Source organism: Oncorhynchus gorbuscha, linkage group LG19, assembly GCF_021184085.1.
Source record: "Oncorhynchus gorbuscha isolate QuinsamMale2020 ecotype Even-year linkage group LG19, OgorEven_v1.0, whole genome shotgun sequence".
Taxonomy (NCBI): domain Eukaryota; kingdom Metazoa; phylum Chordata; class Actinopteri; order Salmoniformes; family Salmonidae; genus Oncorhynchus; species Oncorhynchus gorbuscha.
The window spans coordinates 37,566,160-37,592,204 of NC_060191.1; the positions used below are offsets into that span (position 1 = coordinate 37,566,160).

General features: G+C 41.8%; 1 long non-coding RNA gene across 3 annotated transcripts in view; it reads right to left on the bottom strand.

Annotated features, from left to right (window-relative positions):
• Positions 1-1,865: 1,865 nt before the first annotated feature.
• The window catches only part of LOC124006287, a 40,582-nt gene continuing 16,402 nt past the window's right edge, over positions 1,866-26,045 (bottom strand). The window contains exons 1-4 of one of the 3 annotated variants that reach the window (XR_006833755.1): positions 19,394-19,532; positions 8,000-10,759; positions 4,193-5,959; positions 1,866-4,120 (exon numbers count right to left, since the gene is read on the bottom strand). This is a non-coding gene — a long non-coding RNA (uncharacterized LOC124006287). Of the gene's footprint in view, positions 4,121-4,192; positions 5,960-7,999; positions 10,760-19,393; positions 19,533-26,045 lie in introns of those variants that run through there. The other 2 variants (XR_006833754.1, XR_006833756.1) reach the window with 2 other exon arrangements.

The following is a 26,045-nucleotide window of genomic DNA, read 5'->3' on the forward strand; positions in this document are numbered from 1 at the left end:
GGTTGTCTGTGTCACTCACCACTGAGTTTCAAACTGCCTCTGGAAGCAAGGTCAGCACAATAACTGTTCGTCGGGAGCTTCATGAAATGGGTTTCCATGGCCGAGCAGCCGCACACAGGCCTAAGATCACCATAGGCAATGCCAAACTTTGGCTGGAGTGGTGTAAAGCTTACCGCCATTGGACTCTGGAGCAGTGGAAACGTGTTCTCTAGGAGTGTTTTATAATGTTTGACCATCTGGCAGTCCGACAGGCGAATCTGGGTTTGGCGGATACCAGGAGAACGTAACCTGCCCCAGTGCATAGTACCAACTATAAAGTTTGGTGGAGGAGGAATAATAGAAGCACGTCCCCGCAGTAATTTTCCAACATCTAGTGGAAAGCCTTCCCAGAAGAGTAGAGGCTGTTATAGCAACAAAGGGGGGTGAAAAAAAAGGCAGGGACAATTGGGAACTCTGAAAAAACAAGGTCGAATCATGATGACGTCAGTGATCTTCAGTTCGGAGCTCTAGAATGAGGCCCGAGTTCCCGACTTGAAATTCCGAGTTGGATGACCATTCAAAACGTATTTTCCAAATAGGAGTTCCCAGTTGTCTTGAACTCACTAAGGTCTGACAATTCCCAGTTCTGAGTTTCCAGTTGTTTTGAGCGAGGCAGAAGTCATGCTGAATTGACAGCATGGCCAATGTTGACTGTTTTTCCTTTTAAGCTTGGAAAAGAGACCCTTAAACCCAGACTTGGACCACACACCCACTGCACTGAATAGCAGGCTAGTAATTGCTTTGCGATGCTTGCAGTTAGCCACTGATTCCTTCCAAACCACTCATTGAATTTTCCATTTCCAACTTGTGTAATGTTCATGTTCAATGGGCGATAAGCACGGATACGTTTAATCTATCATTTAACTTAATTATTTCTCGTCATATGAAAAGGATTTGCCAGTAGATTGTTGACTTGATTCGTGATGACTGCTAGCTTGCTAGCTAAGATTTTGAAAGTATGATGTTGACATGATCATTCCAATCAAAGCTACTGTAGATATAGGTAGAGCATGGCGTTTGTAACGCCAGGGTAGTGGGTTCGATCCCCGGGACCACCCATACATAGAATGTATGCACACATGACTGTAAGTCACTTTGGATAAAAGCGTCTGCTAAATGGCATATATTATTATTATTATTATATAATGTGATTTGACATAATTTTACCTATGGCCATTGACCTTGAGCCTTCTTGGATGGACACTTCTAATGTAACTCTATAACAGCATCCAAGGGGCTTGAATTAGTTTAGGTCTACACATATATCTTGCGGTGACGTAGTGTCCCCATGAGTGACAGAATACTGAGCCAATCACGGCGCAAGTAGAGAACATTACCAACCCCTACACTACATATTTTCCGCTGGCTGCCCCAGGACCACAGAAAGCACTGAGCTCGGCTGACACACCGGCATTTTGGAGCAGCTTTCCTCAATAAAGCAAAAACGAGACTGAGTTTGTATGCGGCTTTAATAACTCAATGTTCATTGTTTGCACAATGATATGTGACACGTATTAATGCCAAAATAACAGGCAAACAATTATTTGTTGTGTTTTTTTTTTTGCTAAACAGGTGGGGCTCTAGACTGCCCTGAAGTGTACAAAACATCAAGAACACCTGCTCTTTCCATGACATAGACTGACCAGCTGAATCCAGGTGAAAGCTGTGATCCCTTATTGTCACTTATTAAATCTACTTCAATCAGTGTAGATGAAGGGGAGGAGACCGGTGAAAGAAGGATTTTTTTGGCCGGTAATCTATTGGAAAATAATAAACATATTATAAAAAATGTTTTTTTTTTAATTAGAATTTTTAAGCCTCGAGACAATTGGGACATGGATGGTGTATGTGTGCCATTTAGAGGGTGAATGGGCAAGACAAAAGATTTAAGTGCCTTTGAATGGGATATGGTAGAAGGTGCCAGGTGCACCAGTTTGTGTTAAGAATTGTAACACTGCTGGATTTTTCATACCCAACAGTTTCCAGTGTGTATCAAGAATAGTCCACAACCCAAAGCACATCCAGACAACTTGACACAACTGTGGGAAGCATTGGAGTCAAAATGGGCCAGCATCCCTGTGGAACACTTTCAACACATTCTAGAGTCCATGCACCCGACGAATTGAGTCTGATCTGAGGCCAAAAGGGTGTGCAACTCAATATTAGGAAGGTGTTCCTAATGTTTTGTACACTCAGTGTATATCTTGCTATCGCCCTCTTCCTCTCCTTGCCTGCCTCAGAGTATCATCTCAGGGTTGAGTATCCATTAACTCCAGAGACAACGCTGGAGCAGTGCATTTCATGCTCTGACGCTTCCCTCCATCTCCAACCTAAGAGCCAGACCGTGTGAGTGAAGGAGGGAGAGGGTGCATTCGGCTCGCACAGGAAAGTCATGTGTCTGGGGTCGTTCAGGGGAAACCAGTATACTGCGCTGCTTTTTCAGAATGATACACAGCCAAATCCACCCTTTAGTTTAGCATCACTAACAATTATTTCTAATGAAGTTACATTTTTGGTTTGATTAACAGTGACTGCATGATTGTTACACAATTCCAACACTTGATAAAAGTGGTGATAAAAAGGTATGAGACGACTGACTGTATTAACCTTTAGAGTTCATTTGTGTGTCTCGATCAATCATACTACACTACCCCCACTTCCTTCGAGAGACTGTGTCCCCAAGCTTCTCTATACCAAGTTCCCCACGTGAACACGCCTCTGCGATGGCCTCCCAGGCACCATCCCGACTTCTGACGTCAATGTAGCGAGTTCGGGAGTAGCTCCGACAGGGTCTCGAACCCGGCTCCAGCGACTGAACATTTTTAGCTACGTATGGTTTTACTGTGCCTGTGTAGACTGTAGCAATCCAGATACTCTGACCTGAATTACAAGGTACCTTTCAGTGGTAAAATCAACAAAAGGACAGATATTTCATTGTGGACCAGTGGAGGCTGTATTGAGGGTTGAGGATGGCACTTTACAGTACATTGCTGTGACATCATGGGGATGGCAGCAAATGAACATGTTTTGTTAAGCTTTAGAATGCCCAGTGGACTAACATTGTATTCCCAATGTGTGCATATTCTCTCCCCAAAGACACATAATGGCGTGACTACACATATATCATGGATTGCCAGGAGCCAAAACATCCCAAACAGTACGAAACACACACCCAGTGTCTCTTACGTATACACATCAATTGCTTACAGTACTATAAAACTATCCAAGCATGCATTTCAAATCTAATATACACTCTGTACATTCTTACCACCTATCGAGATATTGTTGCCAAATTAATATTAGCCTTTATCCTGATGATTTATTGGTTTTCCAGTGGACTAACAGAGTCAGGTCGACACCAATACTTTTGGCATTAATATTCCTAATTCCTATGTAAATCCATTTCCTGACATATTATGTAACCTATCAGCCAAGCAAAGTTAGTTCCCACAATCCAAGGTGGTTCCAGCTCTAAAACCTGAGTTGGATTTAGTGCTTTTACCTCGTGATTTACCCCAGTTGCTCTCAGAGAAAAAAATATTTGACAAAATGCTCAAATGGCCATGAAAAAGCCCAGGATTAAATTTTCAGTCAAATTGCTACTGACACTAATTGATTGCCGTTTTAATTGTATATATGAGAAATCGAAAAAGCCACATTAATTTCATATTGCATTATAACACTCCATATCTCCAGATGGCCACTTGAGTGTGGATGTGCCAGAATGAATAAGCTGATTTCAGTTTTGAACTGGAGTTGCCATTACAGAGCTAATTCTGAAAGAACAAGAACATGTCCCCTCTTTAGATTCTGATGAGTAACCCATTACAATGATTTTGGGGAAAAACATGTGTTCAAAGGATGAAATTAGTCCACTGTGGATTCAACCCGATATGAGCATGACGTTGACAGAATTTGTGATATTATTCACATTCATATGAAGAATAACCTAACAGGACAGCCCATCATTTTCACATTCATATGAAGAATAACCTAACAGGACAGCCCATCATTTTCACATTCATATGAAGAATAACCTAACAGGACAGCCCATCATTTTCACATTCATATGAAGAATAACCTAACAGGACAGCCCATCATTTTAATTCCTAACAGGACAGCCCATCATTTTCACATTCATATGAAGAATAACCTAACAGGACAGCCCATCATTTTCACATTCATATCAATTTAATTGAATTATAAAGGATGGTAAAACCATGAGGTTAACAGACAATATAGATTTTGAATTATGCAGGTAAAAACACATCTACTTCTACGCTTTTCTGTTCGCTTGCAAGTGTGTAAAAATAAAAAAAAAATACATCAAGGCTTTTAGCAGCAATGTTTCTGCACGGACTGAATTACTAAAACATTGGGAAAAAATACACGATTGATAAAAAGTTTACAAAAAAAATATTCCTCAAAAGGAATAAACATTAGTTGTACATAATTGTTCATGTACAAAGTAATTCATCATTCAATCAATATTCCATCAAATAAGATCATGATTTTTTTACATATCCCTTACTGGAACGCAGCTTGCAGAGTAGTCAACGGACAAAATGTTGGGATGAAAATAACCCAACACATGCAAACAAGCTAGGAAAGTAAGCTTATACTAAATCAAAATATCACAATAGAAATTGAAAACACAAAAAAAATGATCATTGTTGAACTGTCACGTGGTCTCGCGCCAGCTGCATTTAAGTGTTTTCCCTATTAAGATGTCTTTCCGATGAGCATGCACACACGGCTTGGATGTTGGGACTAATGAGGAGCATATGAACAACAGAGCTGGTCTAATTTACTGACGTGCACACAACCATTCTCCTTATAAAAAGGTAATCATATTGAATCCTGGCTCATATAATGCAAGCCACAATGTGTGTGTGTGTGTGTGTGTGTGTGTGTGTGTGTGTGTGTGTGTGTGTGTGTGTGTGTGTGTGTGTGTGTGTGTGTGTGTGTGTGTGTGTGTGTGTGTGTGTGTGTGTGTGTGTGTGTGTGTGTGTGTGTGTGTGTGTGTGTGTGTGTGTGTGTGTATTTTGGTTAATCTAGCATGGGAACAAAATAATAACGAGCCTCAAATATCAGGTTTAAAATAAAACTGGTTTCAATAACTCTCATAGTGCTTATACTGTACACTGCAATCATGATTACACACACTGAAATTAAAGAAATCCCAAAATGTTTCATTTCCTTTTGTAAACAAGGAATGTAGGTCCCCCCGGGAAATATCATTTACAACACATTGCAGTAATGTGACTCTGTGCAGTATTTTGCATGAAGTAATTGTTATAGAATGCTTTTGTGAATGAACATTGTGAATTAATTTAACAAACACAGTGACTGTATTAAGCCAATAGCCTTTTGATAATCAGTATTTCATAGCGGTAACCCTGACACCTACAGGGAGGTAATCAGAACGTATAACCCTGGAACTGGATGCACAGAAAAGTAGAATCCAACTGTTCAGAGTCGACAACGTCGATGTATATCCATCTCCATTCGTTGTAATGAATGTGTGAATCGCTGTCAGGTATCCATTTCTAAAAGAAGACGTATAGGACTCCAGAAGGATCTTGCTCTTTCCTACTGTAGTTTCACTTTCTACGTTCTTTTGAGTGTTATGAGTCACAGCACATTCTAAAAGAAAGTCAACTACTAAGTAACCTTGGATAAGATATGCTATTATTTGCTGAAGTCATGAATATGATGTCCGTCACCTCTCAAGTCCCACCTCTCAAAATATCCCTCCTAGCCCCCATGTAGTCTTTATGGGTTCCCTGTATGTGCTTTTAAAAAAGTCACAGCCCCTAGTCACCCATACTGTCTCTGCTGTACTGAGGATACAGGAAGTCTGCTTTAATGAGCCTATGTGTTCCTGGGGGCAGAGGAAGGATGGACAATTCCTGGGAGTCTGCAGAGACAAAAACACAAACAAGCCACGGGTTAAGGGAGCCGCTGTGAATCAGGAGGGAAGGGAGTGCATATGATGTCCGGCAGCATTCAAGTCAAGAAGCATTCTCATACCTCCGACTGAACAAACATGCAGAGTATCCTCGTTGCATAATGCAACACTCCGCCGAGGATGAGAGGCCGGGATGCTTAGGACCCCAGAGCAATAGATCACCACAAAAGTGAGGTGATCTATGGAGGGTGTTACCATAGCAACACCATATTTTCATTACCCCGCTAGCTAGGTCATTTGTCAATTCATACATGGGTATATCACGATATGTGAACTGTTGTATTCATAAGCTATTAAATATTTACAAAGACTATCATGCTTATGAATTATAGAACTTCCAAGTTAGTGTGGGGCAGCATATTTATGCAACATAGTCTAGGGCTATACCTCAGCAGAAAGCATGTTTGACTGTGTGTGAATAACTATGACATTAGGCAATACAGTGCTTATTAATTAAAGCGAAATTATAACTAGTGTAATTGGAGAGAATATTCGCCTCAGAGCTCTATTCAATCCGTATCGGGGAAGTTCAGCGTTGCAGTGTGCTTGAAATTTAAAGGCAATGTTAGTGGCGACTGTATTCTTGGTAAAGGCTGCATACGTTGGCTCATATGGAAATGACCTTTACATTTCTGTTGCGCAATCTGTACCGCTTCAGAGATAAAGATTGAATTAGAGCCCAAAATTGAAGCGTAACTCATTTAGCCCAGGAAGACTTGCTCCACTTTTTGGAATGGCCCCTATAAAATGTTCTCATTGCTAATTAGGACCATGGTGAGAAAAATTAGGACCATGGTGAGAAAAATTAGGACCATGGTGAGAAAAATTAGGACCATGCTGAGAAAAATTAGGACCATGGTGAGAAAAATGGTGTAAAAATTTCAAGTCTATTGAAAGATACGAACAAATACAAACCCTGAGAGCACATAATGACATCATAGCATTGTCATCACAACCATGTTACGGAAAGGTACATTTACATTGTGTGTGTGTTCGCTTATATACCCAGCTGCTCCCTTGCTCCTACAATTCTCCTCTCGTAGGAGTGACTCGTCCATTTCCCCAGCAACGGCCGGACTATTTCTTGCTGCCTGGGAAGGAAGAGGCATGTGGGCATAAGGTGCCCTGCCTCGAGTCAGAGGTCAGTGCCAACGCAGACACCACGGTCTAGTGCTCTGCATGGATGGATGGATGGATGGATGGATGGATGGATGGATGGATGGATGGATGGATGGATGGATGGAGGGGTGGAAGAAGAGAGAACAGAGGGGAAAGGAGAAGGAGGATGGAACGTGCAGTGCTCTTTGGGCTGTAATTAAGCAGTCCCCTCCGGGCCTATGGAGGGAGGAAGTCAAACGTGGTGAAATGCATCTGTTGGTGGAGGGAGCACCCTATGGCCACGTCTCCCCCATTTAACAGCTGTAACTGCATGAGTTTTGTCATAGTAGTATTTCTTTACGAATGTGACATTTATCATATAATGCAGTAGAGGATACATGAGGACAAGTCTACACATGCTCTCAGTTAACACCGCACTGAGACGCACTACTAATCCATTAGAAGGAAGAAGGAGACGACATGCTTAGCGGAATGTTTAAACTCAAGATCTACAGTAGACTTAGTACGACTGAAGTAATGTTGACTTGTAGAAATAAAAAAACAGTACGTGAAAACAAATGTGATCATGAATGAAGCTTCACTCCAAGTTCCCCAACACTAAAAAAAGAACTGTTCCCTTTAACAGGCAGATGCATACTGTATTGCTCAACAATTCACTTTTTTACCTGGAGGTGGTAATTAAAAACAAATCTTAAAAACAGTAAAAGGGCAGGGTTTCCCGGACACTAGTTAAGCCTTGTGTTGGAATTAAACATTAGGCTCAATAGAGAATCTCCATCGGAATGTTTTTTGGAGTACAGGATTAGCTTTTATTCGCCTGTGTGCGGTGAACTGCGCCTACGTGGCGTTGCAAACGGGGTCACGCGGTACCTGGGCTTGAGGCTGTGATGACGTCCCGTCGTGTGGAGGAGGACCATCGTCCCATGGTGGTCAAGGGGCGTCCATGGTCAATAAGCAGTTGACGGGGAGGTGTTGTGTTAGTCAGCTCAGACACATAATTCGAGCCGTAGACAGTGGGCACCTGAGCCTTAACCAGTCCCATGTCAAAGCACACAGCCGACACAAGGGTAGAAGAAATTCATATTATAGCTAACTTGGGATTCCTCACCTAGTTCTTATGCATGTTGTTTCAGAATAGTTACTGTATTAAAGTAACTACATATAGTGGGGATGTATAATACTAACTTGTTAGCGTCATCTTGAGTTATTGCCAGCAGATACTTATGACGCCCCATACTGTGCAATAGAGAAACTAGCGTTTTTTTGGTTTGTTGTTGTTTATGGTTAAGAGACGATGCATTACTGTTCCCTCAGGTTTCTTCAGACTAAGCTCTCTAAGGAACCTGAAAAGGACCGCTCAGAGACGCCATGATGAATCTGTCTCTTGTTTTCATTAACTCTACTGTACAGTGAGATCAGGGCAATTAGCTGTGATGAGTGATGTCTCAGCCTGACTTTTGATCCTAAATCTCTCCATCTTAAAACCTTTTATTCCACTTCGTTGGTTTCAATAAAAAAATAGATATATTTTCCGTTGTACTTCAAAAAAAGTCCTGTAATTCAAAGCGATGACATGGAAGTTACAAATCCAATCCCATGCGGTCACTCCTCTCTTCTCCTCCCCTCCCTTTCAATCACAACGAGTGCTGATTAAGCGAGGAAGTCACACACTAAAAATGCACTTTGAAGCACTATCCTTGTTCAGCGCAGCCCAGTGCAGCGGGGATCAGATCTGCTCTGATCACCGCAGAGCAACTGAGAGGTCAGTGTTCGCTTTAGGAAAGAGATAGAGATAGAGAGAGAGAGAGAGAAAGGGATTACGTCTCATTACAGCCCTGCCGCTTGACAAGTCTGTGGCCCCACTCCGCTGGGTGGGAGACAGCACAGCACAGAACTACTGGGGAGGCTGCCACCTACACACACTAGTCTACTGAGAGACAATCTGAGGTGAATGTGAGATTCTGCCCGCCTGGCACAACAACAACAAAAAACTAACGTTAACAGCAATGGGGTTTCTTATGACAGGAGCGAAACCATTTCATTGCTAGCTCAACAGCGTGGGGCCTTCGTAGCGGCGGTCTGGTCATTTGGGATAGTCTGGTTATGGTGGGCGGCTCAATGATTTAGTGCGATGTAATTGGTGGCTCCGTAATTGCAGATAATGTCAGCAGGGGTGGTATAACATAAGATGTGTGCTGACAACTTAATTCCCTCATTTGGCTTGTGGGTGATACTGTGTTTGTGTACATCGGTCTCACTTATAAAACATTATCCACAGCTATCCCACGGGGAACATTTCATTGAAATGACGTGCCATATTCAACCAGTGTGTGCCCAGTGGGATGCCATCACTGCATAGTTCAACTGGCACAGGTCTACAGCCACTGCAGAGATGCAACAGGTGAGCCCAGAACACTGCAGTTAAGACGGAAGAAAACTCCTCAGTTTATTGGGTTTTTATAAAGTGCTTCGGGAGATTTCTATCAGAGAGGCCGATGAGGACAGGACAGAGCAGTAATGGTGAATGGTAGTGCAGTGTTGCAGCAGTCACAGGAAAGAACACCGAGTACTGGGGGTACTGCCAAGTCTGCCCTGGGCCCCTCTGCTGTCCCCTCAGCACTCCTACCAGCCACCATCTGTCACATATCTCTCCACTGGTCTCCGAGACAGTGGCCAACCACAACGGGAACTGCTGATTCCGTGTTTATTTATATCACCCTTATTTAACCAGGTTGGTCTCATTGAGACCCCCCCCCCCCCCCAAAAAAAAAATATATATTTTCAAGAGAGACCTGGACCAAGACAGCAGCATCAACACATTCATTTCAGACAAACAGGCACATGACATCAACCAGACAAAGATATATGGGGTGGTGTTCGGTTCAGGTTCATAGGCAGAGGGGATCTCACAGCTGTACACGTTCTCTGTGCACTTCCCACTTCCCTACACTTCCACTTCCCTTCCTTTAGGCTGACCTCTGGTGATCCCACCGATTGGAAAGCAGAAGGGAGGCTGCTTTATACAATGCCCATTTCCATAAATCATTTACAAAATGTTCATTATACAAAGGCACAGCCCACATCAGCTCACTTCCCCGTTTATCATAAAAATACCCCCAAAAAACACAGTGGGAGACAGGCTTTAGGTAAGATACGGTATGGTAACTCCAGAGGATTGTCTCTCTCTCTCATTCCTAGACTGACAAACGCATTCATAGTCCTACAGAACATCAGTTAAATCAATCCCTATATTTTCACGATCATACTCCGTCGACCCTCCGAACAGGCCCTTGGCTTTAATATTACGGATGGACACATACCAGATGAAAACGAATACAGGGGACAGGTTAAAGTGGAGGGGGAAAAGGTGGCAAGAGGGAGGTTCGGCTGTGTGCTTGTAACTAACGGGTCTTAGAAGGCACAGGCGCAAACCACTGCTACCACTACTATGTTGCCGATGGTTGCAATGACGGCCACCCAAAGCCAGATGGCGTCGCTGGAGTACTTGCCCTCCTCTTCCGCCTCGGTCGGCCGGGAGAAGTTGGCGTTGAGGTTAGAGGTGGAGGTCTGGAGGGACGTGTTGCCATTGTACGGGGAATCCATGAAGGCCCCACTCACAGCCGGAAAATGCTGAGGGACAAAAGAAAGAGCGAGATGAGAAGATGACTTGGATCGAGGCCAGGATAATAGCATATCAGAGACAGGCTATATGTACAGTAGCTCTGTAAACCCTTTGTCCAAAAATAGCATCTGGAGGGTAACAGGTATCATAAGGTTGATAAAATGGTCCACCACTCAGTTAATGAAGTACTGAACACTAAATGTGTTTTAAAAGGGTATATCAAGTGGAATCGATAGAGGGAGATGAGAATAGAAACGCGTCGGAGAGACATGTGCATGTAGCTACTATGGGAACATGCCATGTACAATGTGAACTGTATGATGTGAACGGGAATACCCTGAGTGCTGTGAGGGCAGAAGGGGGAACAAGAACAATCCAGAGCATCTGGTTAGTCACTGTGGCATTTCTACCCTGTGTCCTATTCTGACGATCACAGCTGCATGACCTATATTGTACAACACAGTCAGGCATCGTCTCCCTCTCTCCTATGGGACTCACCAATGTTTGTACGGAAGACGTCCTCAAATAACTTACCGAGTCAAACTGTAACACTCACGATTAAAATCCATGAACAATTTTGAAAAGGTGCAGTAAACCACCTACGGGATTTCATAACCATATACAATATGATAAGAAAATATATTTGCTGTGGCTTTTTCTTTGTGATCCTTGCAAATGTGCAGCCTTGAACTAGCTAAATGATTCACCAGACAAGAGTGTTCCTGTTGTTATTCTGAGGAACGTTCGGAGGACACGGCCAGGTTTGTTTTCTTCACCCCTCTTCACCTTGCCTGGCTTAAAACACACACCCATTTATCAGCTAAAGTCTGACTTGGCCCACCCAGCTCTAACATATGGCTGGACCAGCCAGACGGGACAACTGCACGTAGTGATGGCTCAATCATTTAGCTGTTCCTTGTCCCCGCGCCTCATTGCCCCCACAGTCTCCACAGGGACAGGCTCAATCCATCAGGAGGGGACACGGTCATCATTCTCTTACTCCCATCTGCCACTGATAAGAAGAGAGAGGAACCAGGAGGAACCACCGGGCTCCCTCCACTACACCTCCTATCATAACGAGTGATCAGGGAGAACTTGGTGTCCACCAAAGTTTCAATTGATCAACAGTTAAAGTTGTGTAGAGTTGTCACAAACGGTCAGAAACCGTATCAGGGAAGCTCATCTGCGTGCTCGTCGTCTTCACCAGGATCTTGACTTGACTGCAGTTTGGTGTCATAACTGACTTCAGTGTGCAAATGCTCACCTTCGATTGCCACTGGCACGCTAGTGAAGTGTGCTTTTTACGGATGACTCAACTTCAACGTTGTGAACAGAGTGCCCCATGATGGCGATGGGGTTATGGTATGGGCAGGTATAAGCTAGGGACAAAGTACACAATAGCATTTTATCGATGGCAATTTGAATGCACAGAGATCCTGAGGCCCATTGTCGAGCCATTCATCTGTCGCCATCACCTCAGCATGATAAAGCATTGCCCCATGTCGCAAGGATGTGTACACAATTCCTGGTAGCTCAAAATGTCCCAGTTCTTACATGGCCTGTATACAGTGCCTTGCAAATGTATTAATCCCCCTTGGTGTTTTTCGTTGCATTACAACCTGTATTTAAATGGATTTTTATTATGTAAATGGACATACACAAAATAGTCCAAATTTGTGAAGTGAAATGAGAAAGAAAAAAATATATATATATATAAAACATTGAAAATGGAAAAGTGGTGGTGCATATGTATTCACCCCCCTTTGCTATGAAGCCCCTAAATATGATCTGGTGAAACCAATTACCTTCAGAAGTCACATAATTACTTAAATAAAGTCCACCTGTGTGCAATCTACGTGTCACATGATCTGTCACAGATTACAGTATATATACACCTGTTCTGAAAGGCCCGAGAGTCTGCAACACCAATAAGCAAGGGGAACCATGAAGACAAAGGAGCTCTCCAAACAGGTCAGGGACAGAGTTGTGGAGAAGTACAGATCAGGGTTTGGTTATAAAAAAAAAAGATCCAAAACTTTGAACATCCCACAGAGCAACATTAAATCCATTATTAAAAAATGGAAAGAATATAGCACCACAACAAACCTGCCATGAGAGGGCCGCCCACCAAAACTTACGGACTAGGCAAGGAGGGCATTAATCAGAGAGGCAACAAAGAGACCAAAGATAACTCTGAAGGAGCTGCAAAGCGCCACAGCGGAGGTTGGAGTATCTGTCCATAGGACCACTTTAAGCAGTACACTCCACAGAGCTGGGCTTAACGGAAGAGTGGACAGAAAAAAGCCATTGCTTATAGAAAGAAATAAGCAAACACGTATGGTTGTTCGCCAAAAGGAATGTGGGAGACTCCTCAAACATATGGAAGAAGGTACTCTGGTCAGATGAGACTAAAATTGAGCTTTTTGGCCATCAAGGAAAACGCTATGCCTGGATCAAACCCAACACCTCTCATCACTCCGAGAATTCCATCCCCACAGTGAAGCATGGTGGTTGCAGCACCATGTGGTGGGTATATTTTTCATCTGCAGGGACTGGGAAACTGGTCAGAATTGAAAGAATGATGGATGATGCTAAATACATGGAAATTCTGTTTCAGTCTAGATACTCATACCCCAAGAGACTTGCAGCTGTAATTGCCGGAAAAGGTGGCTCTACAAAGTGTTGACTTTTGGGGGGGGTGAATAGTTATGCACGCTCAAGTTTTCAGTTTTTTGGGGGCTTATTTTTTGTTTGTTTCACAATACAAAATATTTTGCATCTTCAAAGCTGTAGGCATGTTGTGTAAATTAAATGATACAAAGCTCCCAAAAATACATTTTAATTCCAGGTTGTAAGGCAAAAAAAAGGAAAAATGCCAAGGGGGGTGAATATTTTCGCAAGCCACTGTACTCACTGGACATGTCACTCATTGAGTAATTTTGGGATGCTCTGGATCAATGTGTACAACAGCGTGTTCCAGTTCCCGCCAATATCCAGCAACTTCGCATAGCCATTGAAGCGGAATGGGACAACGTTCCACAGGCCATGATCAACAGCCTGATCAACTCTATGCAAAGGATATGAGTCGTGCTGCATGAGGCAAATGTTGGTCACACCAGTTATAGACTGGTTTTCAATATCTGGTAAATTTGCTAATAATTATGTTATGACATCACATGCCCAACCTACCTTCAAAAGTATTTGATAATCATAATGTATTCGAAAAACAGTTTCCATTATAATTTGTCACAATAAATAGTTAGACAACAAATGTCGTCAATCTTTAGAAAATGTCTCCTATATCTGCCGTTTCCATTACACGGGTTGCAATGATTGCTTCTGTCAAATAAACCCGGGTTAATGGAAACCTGCCCAATGCCTCTCAATGGTGAGGATGTGTCTAAGGCCCTGAGCTACTGTGAAAGACTGTTAGAGACACAGGCCCAGTGAGGGAATGACACAAATTACTTTGATTGGCTCACAATGAGCTCTGTCTGTCCCTAGAGGCCAATGAGAAACCCATTGAAACAGACAGAAGGAAGGAGCAAATTAAGACTTGAGGTTCATCAATAGCGATCGCTGTTAGGAGTTGTAATTAATACTCTGTAACGAGGCAATGGGAAAAGAGCCAAGCATTCACTGGCAGGATGGGAAGCCTAACTGACAAGCTTCTGTTTCCTGTCACAACACGAGAGGAGATCCCAGCTAAATAAAAATAAATAAAATTAAAAATCTTTGATTATGTCATCCCAGTTCTATTTCAGTGTGCTATTAAACCCTGGGAGGAACACACAGGTAAGGGCACCCCAGGGCCACCAGAGACGTGTGTTGTCATGTAGAGGTCGACCGATTAATTAGGGCCGTTTTCAAGTTTTCATAACAATCGGAAATTGGTATTTTTGGACACCGATTTGGCCAATTTAAAAATGTTTTAATTATATATTTGTTTACACCTTTATTTAACTAGGCAAGTCCGTTAAGAACACATTCTTATTTTCAATGACGGCCATGGAACGGTGGGTTAACTTCCTTGTGCAGGGGCAGAACGACAGATTTTTACCTTGTCAGCTCGGGGATTCAATCTTGCAACCTTACAGTTAACTAGTCCAACGCTCTAACAACCTGCCTCTCATTGCACTCCAAGAGGAGCCTGCCTGTTACGCGAATGCAGTAAGCCAAGGTAAGTTGTTAGCTAGCATTAAACTTATCTTATAAAAACAATCAACCAATCAATCATAATCACTAGTTAACTACACATGGTTGATGATATTACTAGTTTATCTAGCGTGTCCTGTGTTGCATATAATCGATGCGGTGCGTATTTGCAAAAAAGGACTGTCCTTGCTCCAATGTGTACCTAACCATAAACATCAATGCCATTCTTAAAATCAATACACAGAAGTATATATTTTTAAACCTGCATATTTAGCTAAAATAAATCCAGGTTAGCAGGCAATATTAACCAGGTGAAATCGTGTCACTTCTCTTGCGTTCATTGCACGCAGAGTCAGGGTATATGCAACAGTTTGGGCCACCTAATTTGCCAGAATTTTACGTAATTATGACATAACATTGAAGGTTGTGCAATGTAACAAGAATATTTAGACTTATGGATGCCACCCATTAGATAAAATACATAACGGTTCCGTATTTCACTGAAAGAATAAACGTCTTGTTTTCGAGATGATAGTTTCCAGATTTGACCATATTAATGACGGAAGGCTCGTATTTCTGTGTGTTATTATGTTATAATTAAGTCTATGATTTGATAGAGCAGTCTGACTGAGCGATGGTAGGCACCAGCAGGCTCGTAAACATTCATTCAAACAGCACTTTCGTGCGTTTTGCCAGCAGCTCTTTGCTGTGCTTCAAGCATTGCGCTGTTTATGATTTCAATCCCATCAATTTCCGAGATTAGGCTGGTGTAACAGATGTGAAATGGCTAGCTAGTTAGCGGGGTGCACGCTAATAGCGTTTCAAACGTCACTCGCTCTGAGACTTGGAGTAGGTATTCCCCTTGCTCTGCATGGGTAACGCTGCTTCGAGGGTGGCTGTTGTCGATGTGTTCCTGGTTCGAGCCCAGGTAGGGGCGAGGAGAGGGACAGAAGCTATACTGTTACACTGGCAATACTAAAGTGCCTATAAGAACATCCAATAGTCAAAGGTATTTGAAATACAAATGGTATAGAGAGAAAGTCCTAGTCCTATAATAACTACAACCTAAAACTTCTTACCTGGGAATATTGAAGACTCATGTTAAAAGGAACCACCAGCTTTCATATGTTCTCATGTTCTGAGCAAGGAACTTAAATGTTAGCTTTCTTACATGACACATATTGCACTTTTACTTTCTTCTCCAACACTTTGTTTTTGCATTATTTTAACCAAATTGAACATGTTTGATTATTTATTTGAGGCTAAATTTATTTTATTGATGTATTATATTAAGTTAAAATAAGTGTTCATTCAGTATTGTTGTAATTGTCATTATTACAAATAAATAAAAGAAATCAGCCGATTAATCGTATCGGCTTTTTTGGTCCTCCAATAAATCGGTAGCGGTATCGGCGTTGATAAATCATAATCGGTCGACCTCTAGTGTTATGACAGGGACAATAAATGTTGAAGTTAATAACATACAGGCTCCGCGACTGTGTTGTTTTTCATGATTTTACTTAACTTCTTGGTGACAGGGGGCAGTATTTTCACGTCCGGATAAAATGCATGCCCAAATTCAACTGCCTACTACTCATCCCCAGAAGGTAAGATATGCATATTATTATTAGTATTGGATGGAAAACACTCTGAAGTTTTTAAAACTGTTTGAATCATGTCTGTGAGTACAACAGAACTTATTTAGCAGGCGAAACCCAGAGGACAAACTATTCAGATTTGTTTTTTTGAGGTCACTCTCTTTTCAATGGGATTTCATTGGGAATCCAGATTTCAGTTCCTATCGGTTCCACTGGATGTCAACAGTCTTTAGAAATTGGTTGAGGTTATTCCTTTGTGTAATGAAGAAGTACGGCCATCTTGAATGAGGGTCACTTGAAGTGTACTGTTAGATAGAGGCGCGTGACCAGAAAGCATGCTTCAGTTTGTTTTCTTCCTGTATTGAACACAGATCATCCCGTCTTCAATTGTATAGATTATTTACGTTAAAAAATACCTAAAGTTGTATTAAAAAAGTAGTATGAAATGTTTTGGCAAAGTTTCCAGGTAACTTTTGAGATATTTTGTAGTCAAGTTGCTCAAGTTTGAACCGGTGTTTTTCTGGATCAAACGCGCCAAATAAATGGACATTTTGGATATATATTGACGGAATTAATCGAACAAAAGGACCATTTGTGATGTTTAAGGGACATATTGGAGTGCCAACAAAAGAAGCTCATCAAAGGTAAGGCATGAATTATATTTTTTATTCCTGCGTTATGTGTCGCGCCCGCAGGGTTGAAATAAAGTCTCCCTCACCTCACCAATTATCAGTGCAGATAACGAAACCTAATCTAAGGCTCGGGTACAGCCCAGGGTGTCAAAGCGAAAGTTCTAAACAAGGACCTTTCTCACAGTGGAAAATTATTTGTATTATGATATCCAAAATCCAGATGGTTTAGGTATCATCTTCTAAGAGAGAATAGAAAATATCAACTCACATGGTCACACAGAGGATGCCTGTGTGAAGGATGAGAGAACATATCTATGAAACATCCTGAACGTCACAGTTATTCACGTATGCATAGCAGCACTTAAGTGATCTCTTACAACAGAGTTTCATCATTTTTCTCCACTCAATTGCTGTGCTCCAGATACTCTTTATTCCAATAGTGATGACAGGGAAGAAGAAGAACTAAAATGCAATTTAGACTAGGAACAATCATTTCTAAGCCACCTTTAAAGGAGACGTTTGCTTTTTCACTACCACATCTCTATTTTTGTTGTGACTCGAGCAATACCTCTCCGTTCAGTCTACAGGTAACTGCCAAAATAAAGGAAACAATTGAGTGAATGAGGGGGTCCAGCCACTTTTTGTTGTTGTTGCTTTCACTTGTTTTCCAGGAACTTACCCTAACCAGCGATTCATTTCCTCATAAACGGAGGCTCTGAAAAGAAATTAACAAATGCTCCAAAAACACCCAAATATGTCATTTTAGAAACAAAAACACTCTCAGTATAGTGATGCAGGTCTTTAGATGTACACATGAAATTGTGTCATTACAAACCTTATCTGCGACGTTATATTCAATTTAGTTGCGACTCGAGTGATACCTCTCTGTCCGGTCTACAGGTTACTGCCAAAATAAAGGAAACACTTGAGTAAATGAGGGATACAAAGTATATGAAAAGCAGACGCATCCACACAGGAAGTTCCAGACATTTGTAGAATCGATGCCAAGGTACATTGAAGCTGTTCTGGTAGCTCATGGTAGCCCAACGTATTAAGATACTTCATGTTGGTGTTTCCTTTATTTTGGCAGTTACCTGTAGCAGCAGGTTACTCTGAGAATGGACAGCTGGTCACGGCTTGCGTCGAACAAAATGGATATAACGTTGCGGAAAATGTTTGGAATGACACAATTTGATGTGAACAACATGTAAAGACCTGCATCACTATATTGAGAGCTTTTTTGAGTGAGGTGTATTTGCGTGTTTTTGGAGCCTTTGTTCATGGTTTTTCAGAGCCCCCATAACGCACAACGACGATGAGAAAATGTATTGCTGGTTGTGTTTAAGATTCTTAAAAACAAGTGAAATTGCAAAACAAAACTATTTCTGGACCCTTGTATAACATTCCATTTACATAAAAATGTTTGAAATCTCCATAAACCTCTTAAAATGTTTTTTTTTTATTAGTGCCAAGATTTTCCAGAGAATAAAGGAAGGCCGTTTAAGAGATTTGAGTGCCTGTAGTTCCCCTTTTTGTTTTCGTAGTCAAGAAAGAGACAGAAATAACTAATGAGTAAGACAACTAGCAGTTGTGACCTATTGGTCTTGTTTGTTGACATTTTGTATGCAAAGTCATGCTTCCGATTCCAAAACATCTTAAGACATAGGGATGTGTCAGAATAATTCTGAGAACAACATTTAATCCCTGGTCTAATGATTTATTTACCACGTCTCCACTCACACGGGAGAGAAACGACTGACATAAATGGGGCTGTTGTCAACCCAGCAAAAATGAAAGTGACGGTAATATCAGCTTAAATGTTAATACAACCATGTAAAGTCCGTCATGAGTCAGTCAACCAGCTCAGAAGGCTAAAAGCCTAGGTCATTTTGCCATGCACCATTAACTTTTCAATGCATTTCACAAGTCACATGCACCAATCGTACTTTGTTTAGCATGTCCCAAACAATCTCTGCCCATGTGTTCGTTCTTCAATGTGCATTACAATCACTAGGCAAGGTGATTGAAAGTGCAAGAGCCGCTTCAAGTGAAACTGACTGCACCGTGAACCGCATTCGCCACACTCTCAGCCAAACAAGCAAAGTGCAAAGTTGAGCTACGTTAGAGGATGCAGGGACAACGAAAGACACACACAAAGTCGAGAGTCGACCCAGGGGAACGGGTGATGGGGACGAGACGTAATATTTGAGGAGGGGGAGAGAGTGGGGAAAAAGGAAGAGAGAGAAGGTGTGAGTACCTACTGTAGGCTGTTTCAGTATGCTCCTCTACCACCTGCTGTATCACCGGAGGGCTGCGCTGCGAGTGCTGATTCACCACAGAGAGGGGGATTTAAAAGGAGAGCGCTCTACTCAGACGGCACTGAGCAGCGATTGGACCAGTGCAGAGAGACTAAGTCATGGTTGTGTTGGTCTGGTCTGCATGAGGGAGGGGCAAGGGATGCAGAGAAACAGGGGTGAGTCTATCATTTAGCAGTGGGACTTCAGTAAACAGATTAAGGTCAATCTAGAATGATGCGGTCGCTTAGAGCTAACTCTCTGGGAATCTAAAGCCCCAACAAACAAAGTCCACCTGGTCCCAGTCCCAACCTTGGATCTAACCTGGGTACAGCCACACTAAGTCACCATTTCCCCAGCAGCCTCCCCCTTTGCAAATAATATCATTATTACACTAATGTGCAAAACCCTGCAAAGACAGTTGACACGATGGACTCCTGACATGCCTGTGGGCCTTGGCTCTGATGGACTAATAAGTTTAAACTCTCGGTTCCATTCAGGGAAGGGGAGAGAAGGTGGCTAATCAGGCAATGGAGCGGTAGTTGCATTATGATCTTATGTAATATTACTTGGTTGAGAGGAGATGGAGACACATGAAAAGAGCCGATCGTGAATCGAGGGATGAAGGGAGCTCATCTTGCAGAAGGTGTGGGGTCATACTAATCAGAGATGGGGAGTATTATGCTACGTATTTGAATGTTATGTATTTGAAATCCGTATTTAAATAACTTGAGTATTTTGCCATTTTTAATTCACTGGCTTGAACTACAGTTCAGTTTATTTTGTAACAATATACACTAGAGAACTGTATTTTGTATTTTCTAAATACTTTTCAGCAGTCCTGATAAAAAAATGTATGGTCTATTTCTAAAATAAGTTGAAATTGATGTATTTGTTCCCTTGACAACTGCAGAGGATATTTTACTTAAATAGTCTATTATTTTTATATATTTTATTTTATATTTTTATGCCTACTTTAAATATATTTTCTGTATTTTAAAAATGTATTGTTGACAACAATATTTAGTATTTTATTTTTATAATTTCTTTATGGTATTTTATAAGATACATTTTGATTTATCTTTGCCCATCTCTAGTCATTCAAATGTATACTTATTTGGGGGTGGAGCTCATTAGAACAATAATACCCAGCATGCTTTGAAAGTGGTCAATTCAAATCAAATCCAATTTTATTGGTCATATACACATGGTTAGCAGATGTTAATGCGAGTGTAGCGAAATGCTTGTGCTTCTAGTTCCGACAATGCAGTAATAACCAATGAGTAATCTAACCTAACAATTTCACCACAGCTACCTTATGCAAACAAGTGTAAAGGGATGAAGAATATGTACATAAAGATATATGAATGAGTGATGGTACAGAACGGCATAGGCAAGATGCAGTAGATAGTATCGAGTACAGTATATACATATGAGATGAGTCATGTAGGATATGTAAACATTATATTAAGTGGCATTGTTTAAAGTGGCTAGTGATACATTTTTTACATGTATGGCAGCAGCCACTCAATGTTAGTGGTGGCTGTTTAACAGTCTGATGGCCTTGAGATAGAAGCTGTTTTTCAGTCTCTCGGACCCTGCTTTGATGCATCTGTACTGACATCGCCTTCTGGATGATAACAGGGTGAACAGGCAGTGGTGGTTGTTGTCCTTGATGATCATAAAGATCCTGTGACATCGGGTGGTGTAGGTGTCCTGGAGGGCAGGTAGTTTGCCCCCAGTGATGGTTGTGCAGACCTCACTACCCTCTAGAGAGCCTTACGGTTGTGGGTGGAGAAGCTGCCGTACCAGGCGTTGATACAGCTCGACAGGATGCTCTCGATTGTGCATCTGTAAAAGTTTGTGAGTGCTTTTGGTGACGAGCCAAATTTCTTCAGCCTCCTGAGGTTGAAGAGGCACTGCTGCGCCTTCTTCACCACGCTGTCTGTGTGGGTGGACCAATTCAGTTTGTCGGTGATGTGTATGCCGAGGAACTTAAAACTTTCCACCCTCTCCACTACTGTCCCGTCGATGTGGATAGGGGGTGCTCCCTCTGTTGTTTCCTGAAGTCCACGATCATCTCCTTTGTTTTGCTGACATTGAGTGTGAGGTTATTTTCCTGACACCACACTCTGAGGACCCTCACCACCTCCCTGTAGGCCGTCTCGTCGTTGTTGGTAATCAAGCCTACCACATTTGGTGTCAACTGCAAACTTGATGATTGAGTTGGAGGAGTGCATGGCCACGCAGTCGTGGGTGAACAGGGAGTACAGGAAAGGGCTCAGAACGCACCCTTGTGGGGCCCCAGTGTTGAGGATCAGCAGGGTGGAGATGTTATTATCTACCCTCACCACCTGGGGGCGGCCCGTCAGGAAGTCCAGTACCCAGTTGCACAGGGCGGGGTCGAAACCCAGGGTCTCAAGCTTGATGACGAGTTTGGAGGGTACTGTGGTGTTAAATGCTGAGCTGTAGTCGATGAAAAGCATTCTCACGTAGGTATTTTGTCCAGATGGGTTAGGGCCGTGTGCAGTGTGGCTGAGATTGTGTCGTCTGTGGACCTATGGGGGCGGTAAGAAAATTGGAGTGGATCTAGGGTGTCAGGTAGGGTGGAGGTAATATGGTCCTTGACTAGTCTCTCAAAGCATTTCACGATGACGGAAGTGAGTGCTACGGGGCGGTAGTCGTTTAGCTCAGTTACCTTAGCTTTCTTGGGAACAGGAACAATGGTGGCCCTCTTGAAGCATGTGGGAACAGCAGCCTTGCGAGGGTTAACACGTTTAAATGTTTTACTCACGTCGGCTACAGTGAAGGAGAGTCCGCAGATTTTGGTAGCAGGACGTGTCAGTGGCACTGTATTGTCCTCAAAGTGAGCGAAGAAGTTGTTTAATCTGTCTAGGAGCAAGACATCCTGGTCCGCGATGGGGCTGGTTTTCTTTTTGTAATCCGTGATTGACTGTAGACCCTGCCACATACCTCGTGTCTGAGCCGTTGAATTGCGACTCTACTTTGTCTCTATGCTGACGCTTAGCTTGGTTATTTTTACATTAATTTAGCATCCAGAGCGATTTACATCCAGTGCATTCAACTAAAGTAGATAAACAACCACAGATCACAGTCATAGCAAGTCAAACATTTTTGCTACCATTACTGGGAATATTTTTGAGGTTAAGGGGGAAAATTGCAAATGTATTTTGAAAATAGATACTGTACTTGCAAAAGTATTTTGTATTTTATTTTGAAACATTAGGCTTTAGGGTACATTGTAATTGTATTTTGTAAATCTTTTACTATTATTTAGTAAAAGATTGTGTTTAAAAGAGGGAGAGAAGCAAAACAAGAAAATAAGGACTTGTATATATGTAACCACCAGCCTGTTGCGCCTGCATTAACATGAATTATGGATGCCATCACAAAGAAGCTAAAATATTCAAAAGGTACCAATTATGTAATGACATTCTACGCTGGGGGAACAATGGACCAACTCTCTCACATGAACAGCATCATCACAGCTCCTACCCCTCGTACATTTATGACGTGTGTTAAAAATACATTGACAACCACAAAAACAAGCCCAATTTGCTACAGTACAGAGCCCTTTGACCGAAACCAGACAGTTTACAGTGTAATTAGCCAGCTCTAAAGTGCTGTTATGTAGAAGAAATTGAAGGGGCTGTGGCTTGTCTCCCCTGCCCCTTCTGAGAAGCGAGGGGAAAAGGCTGCAGAGCAAGCAGATGTTTCATTTTAAAGGTAAGAGCATCAGCAAGAGAAAAGGCATCAGTCTACAATAGAGTCTTTGGCATATTTATTGTTGAAAAATGTGGAATATAAATATTGTATGTTTCAAGCAGCTTCAGCTAGAAAGAGATAAGCCGTGGGGCGAATAGTGTGGCATTCTGTTGTCTAAACTGTCAATGTGACAGAAAGTATACACAAAACAAATAGGGAAAAGCGCAGACCCAGTTTTCTACAGATAGATTACCCCAATGACAAGTGTAAAGTACTATATGTAGTGATGAGTTTCCAACATTGACCTAAACAGATTTTGTGGGGGATTATAATTGTCCATCTAAATGTCAGTGAGGGTGTCCTCATTTGCTTTGGCAATGTTAACACGTTTCCCATGCCAATAAAGCCCCTTGAATTGAATTGAACGGATGTATTCATGAAGTGACAGAGACAACAGTGGACTTTTCTACATCACACCAGTCTATCCACCCACTTAAAGTCCAATCTCACTGATTTGGCATGTCTCGGTGTGTAGCCTACTCTTGAGGTGAGCTATATTGACCACAATTTGTTTTCAGAACATTCACTGGCAAAAACGTACAGGAAAAATAAATGGGCGTGTGTTATCTTTTATTGAAGAGCCCCTGACCAGGGAAATACACTCAGAACATGACAAGTGGCTGGATTTGGCCTGGAGCGAGGGCAAAAAGGACGGGGTACATAGACGTGTTTTACCTCACTTCTAAAAATGTCAACTGCACACACACACACACACACACACACACACACACACACACACACACACACACACACACACACACACACACACACACACACACACACACACACACACACACACACACACACACACACACACACACACACACACACACACACACACACAGTCAGTGGTGTAATGTACTAAAGTGAAAATACTTTAAAGTACTACTTACAGTTGAATTCAGAAGTTTACATACACCTGAAACAAATACATTTAAACTCAGTATTTCACAATTCATGACATTTAATCCTAGTAAAAATTCCCTGTCTTAGGTCAGTTAGGATCACTACTTTAGTTTAAGAATGTGAAATGTCAGAATAATAGTAGAGAGAATGATTTATTTCAACTTTTAATTATTTCATTACATTCCCAGTGGCTCAGAAGTTTACGTACACTCAATTAGTATTTGGTAGCATTGCCTTTAAATAGTTCAACTCGGGTCAAACGTTTCAGGTAGCCTTCCACAAGCTTACCACAATAAGTTGGGTGAATTTTGGCTCCTGACAGAGCTGGTGTAACTGAGTCAGGTTTTATAGGCCTCCTTGCTTGCACACGCTTTTTTCAGTTCTGCCCACAAATTTTCTATAGGATTTAGGTCAGGGCTTTGTGATGGCCACTCCAATACCTTGACTTTGTTGTCCTTAAGCCACAACTTTGGAAGTATGCTTGGGGGTCATTGTCCATTCGAAAGACCCATTTGTGACCAAGTTTTAACTTCCTGACTGATGTCTTGAGATGTTGCTTCAATATATCCACATAATTTTCTTTCCTCATGATGCCATCTATTTTGTGAAGTGCACCAGTCCCTCCTGCAGCAAAGCACCCACACAACATAATGCTGCCACCCCCGTGCTTCACGGTTGGGATGGTGTTCTTCCGCTTGCAAGCCTCCAAACATAACAATGGTCATTATGGCCAAACAGTTCTATTTTCGTTTCATCAGACCAGAGGACATTTCTCCAAAAAGTACATTCTTTGTCCCCATGTGCAGTTGCAAACCGTAGTCTGGCTTTTTTATGGCGGTTTTAGAGCAGTGGCTTCTTCCTTGCTGAGCGGCCTTTTGTGGTTATGTCTATATAGGACTAGTTTTACTGTGGATATAGCTGCTTTTGTACCGGTTTCCTCCAGCATCGTCACAAGGTCCTTTTCTGTCGTTCTGGGATTGATTTGCACTTTTCGCACCAAACTACATTAATCTCTAGGAGACAGAAAGCATCTCCTTCCTGAGTGGTATGATGGCTGCGTGGTCCCATGGTGTTTATACTTACGTACTATTGTTTGTACAGATGAACGTGGTACCTTCAAGCGTTTGGAAATTGCTCCCAAGGATGAACCAGACTTGTGGAGGTCTACAAGTTGTTTTTCTTAGGCCTTGGCTGATTTCTTTTGACTTTCCCATGATGTCAAGCAAAGAAGCACTAAGTTTGGAGGTAGGCCTTGGAATACATCCACATGTACACCTCCAATTGATTCAAATTATGTCAAAAAGCCATGACATCATTTTCTGGAATTTTCCAAGCTGTTTAAATCACAGTCAACTTAGTGTATGTAAACTTCTGACCCACTGGAATTGTGATACAGCAAATTATAAGTGAAATAATATGTCTGTAAACAATTGTTGGAAAAAATGACTTGTGTCATGCACAAAGTAGACGTCCTAACCGACCTTCCAAAACTATAGTTTGTTAACAAGAAATTTGTGGTATTTTGTTGGTGTCTGTACTTTACTATTTATATTTTGTACAACTTTTACTTCCCCACATTCCTAAAGAGAATAAATGTACTTTTCACTGTATATTTTCCCCGACACTTAAAAGTGCTCGTTACATTTTGAATGCTTAACAGGACAGGACAATGGTCCAATTTACCACTTATCAAGTGAACACCTCTGCACATCCATACTGCCTCTGATCTGGTGGACTCACTAAACACAAATGCTTTGTTTGTAAATTATGTCTGAGTGTTGGAGTGTGTCGTTGGCTATCTGTAAATAAATAAAGAACAAGAAAATTGTGCCGTCTGATTTGCTTAATATTAGCAATTTGAAATTATTTATACTTTTATGTTTACTTTCGATACCCAAGTATATTTTTGAAATTACATTTACT